The 9,104-nt window shown below is 44.3% G+C and overlaps 1 long non-coding RNA gene across 1 annotated transcript; it reads left to right on the top strand.

The window, feature by feature from the left end:
• Positions 1-887: 887 nt before the first annotated feature.
• Positions 888-8,885, top strand: LOC142069228 (uncharacterized). The gene is made up of 2 exons (XR_012665023.1): positions 888-1,538; positions 4,793-8,885. It is a non-coding gene; the product is annotated as an uncharacterized LOC142069228 (long non-coding RNA).
• The last annotated feature ends 219 nt before the right edge of the window (positions 8,886-9,104 follow it).

The following is a 9,104-nucleotide window of genomic DNA, read 5'->3' as shown; positions in this document are numbered from 1 at the left end:
GAAAGGCAGGTGTTCAGCCACCTACGATCCAGTGGGTGGCTGCTGAGAACACCTACCAGATCAGGTCCCATCCAAAATCTGGCTGAGGGACTATCTCTCTTATAACTTTTAGCCCAGTCATTAGAAGCCCCACATCAGAATATCCCATAGGCCAGGGCATTCAGCTAAGACTTAGGAAATTCCCATTCAAATTCTCTTTTCCCCGACATGACAGAATTGAACATGGATCTCCAACACGAGTGGTGTCACCACTGTCTCCTCCAGCCATTGTGCATGGAGTGAGACAGGTGCCCAATGCATTCTTGCAATAACTGGCCCCACCTGACTCCAGGCAGAGGGCTCCTGGACATGGCTCACAAGCAGAGCGGGGCACCTCCCTGCAGCCTGGACTTACACATCTAACTCAGTGAGAGGAGTGGGGTTTAGAACACACCCCTCAGCTGGGCACCTCCCGTTGGCTAGTCAAGGCAAGGCACCATCTAGCATGCTGGGTTTTGTGGCTCCCTTTCAGGGGCACCTATCTCAATCTCAGCCCATTCTTTGGAGAGGGGGCCCAGGCACCAACCTCAGGCTCTGTGGATCATGGTGCTGTTCCTGTGAGTTCCTTGGCACCCAAACGCTGAGCCCCACCATGCCCGAGTCCCTCTGTGGATCTGGGTTGTGATTCCCCCGCCCTTGGCAATAATCAGAGCATTCTCATGGCAGGAGCTAATGAATCTCTGCTCCCCTCGGGACAGAAATGCAGTACAGGGGGGATCCAGCCAGAGACCTTCTCTCCTTCCTGAGCAGAGAGAAACCTCCAGAGCGAATGGACCAGAGAGAGCCCAGAGAAACCTGCCCCTGCTGCCAGCTGGGGCTTTGGGCAGCCCCGGGGGCCAGGTGCCCATCAGCACCAGGAACCTTTTATTTCAGGCATTCCCCGAGGTCACTGCAGCTCTTCATTCCCCTCTACCTGCCCTATTTACGCTCATGCCCCAGATGTGCACCTCCACAATGGCCAGGAGTATGAAGTCAGAGATATGCAAGTAGATAAAGGGAATTTGGATGCAGGCCTCTGAAATGAGCAGGAGTCAGGCTAACTCTAGCTTTAATAACGTGAGATTTGTAGAAGCAGGGATAGTGAGAAGTGAGTGGAAAACAACTGTGAAAGAGGCTGTTGTGACCTTGTATTAGATAAGAATAGAATGCAGACTATAAGAGAAATGGTAAGAAAAACAAGATATCATGAAGAAATATGTATAAACAATATGCAGTTCTTGCTTATTACTGTCTGTAATAAAGGTATAAATACTCGCTCTAATTGTTTATCTGGGAAAGACCTGCCTAGGTGGGGGAAACCCTGTGTCCCAGTGCACTCTCTCCCTCCATGCAATTGCTTGAGATAATAAACTGTATCTGACTTGCTGCACCCAACCTGAGAGTGAGAACGGTGTTTTTCTCTGGCAATTTGGGGGCTCGTCCGGGATGGCAACGCCCGCTGAGACAACAGCAGCTGCTACGGATCATTCCCCTTCTAACCCCATGGTGCCACAATAGAGGTAAGCGACCTTTTGAAATCTCTATTGGGGTATTGGAGGAGGACTGCCTGTGAGGCCGTCTGTCCCTTTTGGGCTTACACCATCCAAACTTACTGATTGTGCAGCAAGATCAGGTACAGAGCAGTGCTGGGGAACTGTTTTGCTGCCCCCATTAAGGTTAGTTTGATGTGGTGCTGGGGACTTACTTTTGCCATCCCCAATAAGGTTAATGTACCGGTACTGAGGGGTTGTTACCGACTCACATAAGGGAAAGGTTATATTAAGTCCGGACATAAGGTAAAGATGCATCGTGGTAAACAGGAATGGGGGGGGGGTCTCTCTCTCTCTCTCTCTCTCTCTCACTGGAAGATACCCAGAGCACCCTGCAAAGCCAAAGGCTCGTGACCAGGGCTGTCTCTAATGCAAGCCTGGTGGACTGCACCTCAGTGGATAGATAAAAGATCCTGACTAGGGGGGCTGTCTCTGCACGGCATCGCCCAGTGAACAGCCTGCCTGGGTCTAGGGTTGTGTGCCTCTATCCATCTTGTCCCTTTCTCCCATGCTTATGAGCCACTGGTCTGACCATCTCACTGGAAGCAATCAGAGTAAGCGTGCCATCTCTCTGAGACTAGCCGACGCTCTTTGCTGAAGGGAGGTGTAGGAAGGTCATGGACATCCTCGATAAATCTTTCCTGTGTGAGTGATTTGAGCAGAATAGATATTCTTAGCTTATCAGCTCCCTACTGTGTGTCTAGAAAATGGGTGGGGGACAGTCTAAATATTCCCCCATACCCCCTAAGGGTACGCCAGCATATTACATGTACGTACATTATGGTCCTAGGACCTGCAGGTATTTGGAAAATTGGAATCTTTACACGCGTGATAATCCATCTAAACAATTCCCACTAGAAGGTACCTTCAACTGAAATAAAATCATACACCTCAGAGGAAGCCACAAAGAGACTCCACGAGTGTTGGGTGCAGAGTCTAAAGGACTCCCAGGAAAAATTAAAAACTCAAGTACAGACTTTGAAACGAAATGTAAAGCATTCGGATGCCTCCCAAATTATTTTTTGTTAACCCCTTGGCTTCTTTATATTCCCAATTAGTTAAGGCTGAAGTCAAGGAGGGAAAGGAATGGGTTAATTTGAAAAGTTAGCTTGGCCTAGAGATAAGAAGAAAGCTACTTTGCATTCAAGGTCAAGAATTGACACAGACCATGCCAAGCACAAAAAAAACCCTGCTTTCAGCCCCAGCTGGCTGTGAAGAAAATATAGACAAAGGTAAAACAAAGGCAAATAAGTTGCAGGACTGAGTTCACATTTGTCAAGGTTAGCCACCCGGTGAGACCCAACAGTCTGCCTTTGTAACCCTGGAGCCTATGTGGTTTGGGGATGCTAAAGAAGCCACAGGCAGCTGGCCTGGGCTGGAATACCTCCCAAAAGTGGAAGCAAGTTGGAAATTTTTACAGCATATCTCTGGACAATCTGTGCACAGGATAACCTCCTGTCCATCTCTCTCTCTCTCTCTCTCTCTCTCTGTCCTACTTCCTGGGCCTGGCCATCCCGGGAAGTGTGTTTGTGAGTATAAAAGGGGGTCAGGGTTTGAGCATTAACATTTTTCTTCCCTTGAGTGCTGTTATTTTATTAATTAATGCTTTAAATTCAGTCACATGGTATGTTCTCTTCATCTCTGTGCTACGATCCTGTGGTTTTAGCCTGATCAACTAAGGCACAGGCAAATTGGTAATGAAAATCTGTCACAGTTTTAATGGAAAATTGAGGAGTGGGAGAACCCTGCAGAGTGCACACCATCTATCTGTTTTGCCCTTGATATTTTACGTTTGCTTTGTTTGGCACAGTTGGTATTACATGTTAAGAATTGCATGATTAAAGGTGAGCCCCACTCTCAGCCGCAGTAGGTCTGAGAACCAGAGAGTGGTTTAGCATTACTCTCTCCACCCCAGTCAGTGGTGAGAGAGTGCAAGAGTGTAATCCTGGTTGTAGAAGTCCAGGTTGGTGGAGGGGAGGACTCGGGGAGTCTCACTTCACGCATATAATCCTTGGTGCATACGACCTTAGCCGTAGCATGCCTGGGGTACAAAGAGGCGTTGGGGATAAGGAAAGAGATGTGTACCTGACATCTAGAATTGAGCAATTAAAAGTATAGATTATGAACCAGGCAGTAACTCAAACCTACACCCAGGACAAGTTGTAAGCCTTAAGACAGGACTTCCAGGCAGAAAAGGAAGCACTGGCTAAGTAAGTACCAGTCCTTCAGAGACTTGTCAAAATTTAACCACTTGTGCTCAGCATATGCTGTAACAGCAGTGTGTCTGCCATAAGAGGAAATTAAATAGTTAAAACGCCAATTGGCCAGTGCGTTCTGTCCAGGTAACAAGCCTCACGGGGGAGGACTTGGGTAGCCCTTCTGAGTGAGAATATTTAAGAGAAGAGACCAGGAGGGCTAGGGGCTAGTTAAGAAGCCCACCCTCCTCGTTAAATTGGTAGTGGGACAAAACTGGTGCCCATGGAAGGGACAGTCAGAAAGAAAAACAGGATCAGGCCCAAGCGGGCAGGCAACAGATAGAGCTTGGAAACTTGGAGGGCATAGTGAAAGAAAAGGAGTAAATGATTACAGGAATAGGAAACTTAAATCCTGGAATAATACTTGGAATGGTAAAATCTGAGTTGATTGGGTGTAGTTTTGGGTGATAAGCTAGTGATTTAAGAACGGAAAGTGAGAAGTTAACTCTGTAGTTGCTGGAGGGAATTAAGCAGTTGAACTTTGTGAAATACTGGAAAGAAAAAGAATTATTGGTTTCTTTGCAGCCATTTTGAAAAAAATTGGGCTCTTTTCCAAAGGAATGCAATTATACAGTGCTACTTAATTAATGTCTTGTTAAGCTCCAAGGGGCTACAATAGGTGGTGTCCTCCTTTTCTGATCACTGTGTGTTTGAAAGCAGGAGTTAAGAGTAAAAGGCAATCAAAAGTCTGGTAAAGTTTATTGTGTCCTTTTTTAAGTAAGAATCTTTAAGCTGTGGATAGCTTTGGATCCAAAAGCAAGCCAGAAAGCATCTGTTTTAATGTAAATTACCTAACTGATAAGGTAGAAGCTACTGAAACCTGGGCTGCCTATGAAACAAATACAAGAAAATATGGGTAATTCCTCTGTTTTGCCTGCAATTAACAAGGGTATTTGTATAAAAAGGAAATATTTTAAGCAATGACTGACTGCCCAGAAGGGGTAGATCTATGTTCTTTTTGTCTTCCAGAAAATCAGAGAAAACTGATGCCAGCTGAAAAACAATTCAACATATCATGAATTTATTGGCACAATAGGAATTATGTTCTGTGTTCTATGTCCTGTCTTGTGGTGTTTGTCTTGTGGCCAGAATTGCTGTGTTTATTTTTTCATAGGACAGTTTAGTTTAACACTAAATAGAAGGGTTAAATCAAAATGCAGATACTTGATTTATTCAACTTGGAATACAAAGTGTTTGGATAATATCAGGAAAATGTGATATACTAAAGTTTAATAAATTTGCTTAAGTAAGAAAAAGAAATGTCATTGGCCAGATCTTTTAATTGAAAAAATTGTTGTTAAAATTTGCACACCAACAGTCTTTGGAAGCAAGGACATGAAAGGTTAACCCACTCCCCATATTGCACATGGGATCCTTCTGGCTACCTCAAATTTCTAGCCAGTGGGCTGGGGAGGGAGGAAAGCTATTGGACATCAGAGGTTGTACCAAGAGGACTCCTCAAAAGTGGGTGTGCTTGTCCTGGCTTGTTGCTCCAAAGCTCTGTAATAAAGTCATTTTACTAGAAGGGTGTATGTGGCATACATTGAACAATAAGACTAAAGTGCTGTATAATGGACAAGGTATATGTGTTCATTTTTGAACAAAGGTGTGTGAGTGGAAAGTGAAAGTTTCCTTTGTAGGTTAAAAGAAGCCAAAAAGAAGGGGGAAAAAGAACTGAGGACGAGTTAACTCAATGCTGTAGCTGGCAGGCTCGGTCCAAAGACAAGACGCTGGCCCGCCAAAGGACACTGCTCACAGCTAAGACTTGGCTGACAGCGAAGAAAGAGAAGGAGGCTTGAATGTGCCCAAACAGCCATGAGATCTGCAAAACACTGTCAGGCACTAATGAAATATGTTAAGTCTGTTTATACAGAGGTGAAAGAAGCACTACCCAAGGATCCTGAACAACCCTGCCACTCGCTAGAACCCAGTCTACATAAAGGTCCATCAGCAAAAGACTGCCCTGGCTCCACGCTGGAAAGGCCCTTATTATGTCCTGCTAACTACCAACACAGCTGTGAAGTGCCAAGGACTGACTGCCTGGACCCATGCTTCTTACTGCAAAAAGACCCCTCCGCCTCGAGATGGTCCTGCTTTGAGCAGGGGGTTGGACTAGATGACCTCCTGAGATCCCTTCCAACCCTGATATTCTACGATTCTATGATTCTATGACTTCACTTTGACTACTTATCAGCCTGTCCCTCCTTCTGTTTTTTCTTTCCTCCTTTTGGACAGCAGGGGAAAGGACAAGGTGAAGTGCTAGTAACCTCTCCCTTGTCCACTGACAGAGCTAACCTGCATTCAGCATTTGCTAAAGAAACCAAAGCACTACAGGGTGACGTGCTAGTAGCATCTCCTCTGTATAATGCAAAACCATGACTGTTCCAAGAGAGAAGAAGGAACGCCCGCTCTGCTGAAACCACCAAGATCCAAGGATCCCTGACTACAAAAGACATTGAAAATTGGCCTTGGTGGCGAAGACGGAGCATTGTACATTGGCAGGGAGGGAGTTGTGGGATGTATTCTTGGGAATGTGGAGTGAAGTGGTGGGGTGGGTTTATTCCAGGGGCTGGAATCTGTGATTATGGGCAAGTACCATCAGAATGCACTGCCCTCCCTAATTGGCTTCCGGGTGTTGAATACCAAAAACGCCTTACTGCCATGAACATTACTCCCACCATCCCCTCCACCTTTGCCACCACTCCTGTAAGTTACCCAAATACAAATGATACTGTATATTCTAACGAAACCTATTGGCCAAGACCTTCACATCTAAGTGATTTATTGAAATGTTGTTCAGAAAATTTATTTTTTTAAGGTTCAGAATAGTTCATATGAGAGAACAATTGAATGGAAAACAAATGGATCAGTGGAAATAGAAATATATGATATCACTACAGATGAACCCCGAGAATCAGAAATTGAGATTAGTGGGTTCTATAGCGAAGTAGATATGGTGGTCATTCCTGGAGTCGGTAAAATGTTAAACGAAAGAGGCCCTCATTGTTATTTGGTCACCCAATTAGTGAATAACCAAACATATACCCAAAGAGTTTGTTCTGTCACTGGAAATTTTACCTGTACTGAAATTATTCCAGTAACTAATAATTTAACCTGTACCATATTGCAATATACCCCCTCTTATGCCATTGATGCTAATGCCTCTCAGAAGTATATGAAAGTGTTTAGCCAACAGATGTGGTATAGTACTGTACCAGAAAGAGATGTAGTAGGATATCAATGGACTGTGATTAATGCTACACTAGGGACTATAAAATTCACACTGCCCTTGTCCAGTTTCTGATTACCTCTACATATCCAAATTGCTCAAAAGGGGCTGCCATTAGGTTAACACAACAAAGGGCCTGGGTTTCCTCTAGAAAGAAAAGGGACTTAGCTGGATCCCTATGGGATGGAGCCAATAGTGCAGCAGCAATTTGGAATATTTATAGAAACCAAGAACATGAAGAGAAATTAGGACAATTGGAAAAAGCCACTGGCCTTATAACTGGAGCACAACTAACCCAGGTTCAGGCTGGAGTGGGTGAATTACACGTTATCTCCGCCCTTAGTTCGATGACCCAGAAGCTGTTAACAGAGGTACTGAATATCACTGAGGCTGGAAAGGCATTGCAGTGGGATGTGGCTTGCTCAGAAATCCAGGATTTCCTGAATGACCAGCTGATGGCCATTCAGAGTGATCTTGAGCATGAAGCCTGGCCGACTGACCTTACAGACACTTCAGGAGTATCATCTGATCTGTGGCCATGGAGACACACTTGGAGATTTTCTGGGTGGAGGTGGACCCATATCCTGCTGGGTCTGTGGGGAGGATGCATGTGGACTGGGTAATTCACCGAGACATTTGGGAACTTAGACTACCTGGTATGGCTAACAGATTTTAAGTCAGTGCTCCCAGAATAACACCCAACATTTGGATAGGGAGAGGGAGTCAATGGACATTCTGGCCATTAGAACCCCACAGCTTCAGTGTGTACTTAAACTGAAGCCAGAGGAAGTTGTCACTGTTCATGATAACATTTGTTGGGAGGGTATGGGACAAGGAACTACCCTGACAGGACACCTACTCTTCCAAGCTAATGATAGATGTGTGCATGTTGAGGCCACCATATTACAAGATATTCATTTTAATCTCACCACTGCTGCAGGCCTGCGGATAGAATTTTTCAATCAGCCCTTATGTTTCAGATACCCTTTAACTGGACCACCCTAATACCTGATCGATTCCAAAATTTACTTTCACTCCTACCAGAGATTCAGAAAATTTCTGAGTTACAAGGGCAACTTCATATGCTTCAAAATATATGTCAAGTTGAAAAGTATGCCTTTCATACCGCTTATAGAGTGTCTACCTTATGTACTAAGTATGATGTATTGTGTTTTGTGACTAAAACTGTGCAACAACCCCATTGTAGTATTATTGTGGACATGTTATTGCTTGTACTGTTGTTATTGGGTTTAGGGTTATGTTATTGTTGTTATAAAGGATGTAATAATAATAATACTTTCCATGTCCATACTAACCTTGCATTGTCATTGTATCCAATTAAAACCCCTAAGTATCTGATGCAAAGTTTGAAATACAAAATTTAATGAAAATGGAAGTTTAAAATTAATAGTTGTGCTGGAAGCACAAAAGGGGGGAGTGTGGAAGTAGATAAAGGGAATTTGGATGCAGGCCTCTGAAATGAGCAGGAGTCAGGCTAACTCTAGCTTTAATAACGTGAGATTTGTAGAAGCGGAGATAGGGCGAAGCGAGTAGAAAACAACTGTGAAAGAGGCTGTTGTGACCTTGTATTAGATAAGAATAGAATGCAGACTATAAGAGAAATGGTAAGAAAAACAAGATATCATGAAGGAATATGTATAAACAATATGCAGTTCTTGCTTATTACTGTCTGTAATAAAGGTATAAATACTCGCTCTAATTGTTTATCTGGGAGAGACCTGCCTAGGTGGGGGAAACCCTGTGTCCCAGTGCACTCTCTCCCTCCATGCAATTGCTTGAGATAATAAACTGTATCTGCCTTGCTGCACCCAACCTGAGAGTGAGAACGGTGTTTTTCTCTGACAGTATGTCTACACTGCAGCTGAAAACAAGACTCACATTAGCAAGCCACGATCTAGCATGATAAAAATTGTGTGGACATTGTGGCTTGGGCTGCATCTCAGGCACTTGAGCCCAACCAACATCCTCGGCTTCAGCCCAACTGTGATGTTCACACTGCTAGTGTGGCAGGTCAAGACCCGCTAGTGCAAA

The sequence above is a fragment of the Caretta caretta genome, chromosome 14 (assembly GCF_965140235.1).
Source record: "Caretta caretta isolate rCarCar2 chromosome 14, rCarCar1.hap1, whole genome shotgun sequence".
Classification (NCBI taxonomy): Eukaryota; Metazoa; Chordata; order Testudines; family Cheloniidae; genus Caretta; species Caretta caretta.
The sequence above is the reverse complement of the archived record's forward strand: the minus strand, read 5'-3'. Positions and strand labels throughout refer to the sequence as shown.